A 1928-nucleotide genomic window follows, 5' to 3' on the forward strand; every position below is an offset into this window, starting at 1 on the left:
GGATTGGGCGGGAGCCGAGGCGGTGGATGTGGGGATCCTGGGGCGGGAGGTCGGGGACTGGGGTCTGGGGCTCTGGGCACTTGGGGAGCGGAGGCGGGGAGGCTTAGGACTAGTGAAGCTGCGGACCAGGTAGTGGGCAGACGGAGAAATTGGGGAGCCATGAGGTTGGGGTGCGGTCAGGGTGGATCTGTGGGTTAGGTGAGTGATGTAAAATGCTGGAGATGATTCTTTTCTTTTTGATGAAATGGTGAGATAAAAGATGAAGTGTTGTATTTCAAAAGGACGTTGGGCCGTGCATGTTACCTTTGAGGCAGTCGGAGAACCTATTTTATTGCACTGGATCTGTCACGTTTCTACTTAAGAGTTCGATTCTTTTCCTTCTGGCGAGGTGGATGGGGGCTCGGAGAGGGAAGGTGCTTTGGCTCAGGTAAACCGAGTGTGGATGGATCTGAAAGTTTTACACCCAAGAAGTGGGAGATCTTCGGTTTAGACAACTTCGTTCTGGCAGCCACCATTTGGGTCGCATTACTCTTAGCTCCTTCAAGGTGGTGTCTTCCAGGTTTTTTATCCCCCTATGCCTAAAAGATCTCTTTATACCACCCTTTTACAGGCTTTATCCTGGCCCCTTGAGAGAAGGCCCCAGATCAGGTGGTTGCTTTGGAAGGCACGTTTCTGAATAATAGTTGCAGGTGGTTGTGGTTGACTACTTTGGGTGGATAAAGTGAACAATTTAAACAGTTCTGTTGGAGCTAATTATATGAAAATGCTGAAATGTTTTAAAGTACAACCGTCTTTTACAGCGTGTTGCTCAGTACACCTTGACTTTTAGACATTTTGTGTTCAGTGCTAAATTGTTGAAATTTTATTTCTCATTTGCAGTTATACTTCTTGCGGTCTTTATTAAAACACTTTAAAATGAAATGGAACTTTTTTTTTGGTAGGCCCCAGAATTTCAGAGAAATGCTCTTGGAGTCAAGTGCTTTAAAAACATTTTGGGGGCATGTGTCTCACTTTGTATGGAAATATTACTAAGAATAAGCAGTGTTCCATGTTCTTCACATCACTCTTTCACAACTTAGCACTGTAAATCAGAATCTTGTTTTCTGGATTCCTGCCCCCTGTTAGATTACAATATTCACTGGCTCTACTTATCAGTTAGTGTCATTTAAGCTATTTCTTGTTCAGAAAACAGGTCCCATGATAGACATGTATTATGTAATGGATGGAAGTAGACATGGCTCTCAATAATTCATTAATGGAGGAAGAGAAGCTGTCGGAAAGTGGGATTTAAGCAGTGACTTTCCCAAGGCTTACCCAGTTTATTTGGAAAAATAGCCAGAGAAGTGTTGTCCTTAACCCAAAAGAGAAATATACAGATACGAATTTCAGTAGTTGCAGATCAGTGCTTTTTCTAAGTGTCTACTTAATGAGCAGATTATTGTCTTCCAGCAAATACTTCTACTTTGTAGAGAGATATGGGAAACAGGACATAATAGGTATTAAGTGAGAAAGTGTGTGGTCCAATTTATAAGTATAAATAAATAACTGTATTCAGTTAATTCATTTGATAAAGTGAATAGTTTTGACTTTGGATTAGTTAGAAGGAAAACTTAAAATTGGCATATCTAGTTTTGGCTTTTAAATTATACATAAACTTAATTAACTGGGACAAATGTGAACTAAGATACTGGGTAAAACTTGTGTGTACTCCTAAAATGACATTTGCATGGCTGGTAGTAAGCTGTGATTCTTGTCCTTGTAGGAATGAAATCACATAATTTAGGGAAAGTCTAAGGTAAAAGTAAGCTATTTCGTTTAGCATTTCTTGTGCCTACATTTTATTTTTCAAAAAATGTTGCTTGCTAGTCATTACTTGTGATATCCTTGTTAAGTCTACTGAGGTGTTCTTTTTTTTTCCTTTATTACCT

At 40.1% G+C, this 1928-nt stretch overlaps 1 protein-coding gene across 1 annotated transcript in view; it reads left to right on the plus strand.

The window, feature by feature from the left end:
- Positions 1 to 17: 17 nt before the first annotated feature.
- Positions 18 to 1928, plus strand: part of ERC1 (ELKS/RAB6-interacting/CAST family member 1) — a 581971-nt gene continuing 580060 nt past the window's right edge. The window contains exon 1 of the mRNA XM_011967141.1: positions 18 to 198. The gene's annotated coding sequence lies outside the window, so the exon portion shown is untranslated. The remainder of the gene's footprint in view (positions 199 to 1928) is intronic.

This window comes from Mandrillus leucophaeus, unplaced genomic scaffold (genome assembly GCF_000951045.1).
Source record: "Mandrillus leucophaeus isolate KB7577 unplaced genomic scaffold, Mleu.le_1.0 Scaffold79, whole genome shotgun sequence".
NCBI lineage: Eukaryota > Metazoa > Chordata > Mammalia > Primates > Cercopithecidae > Mandrillus > Mandrillus leucophaeus.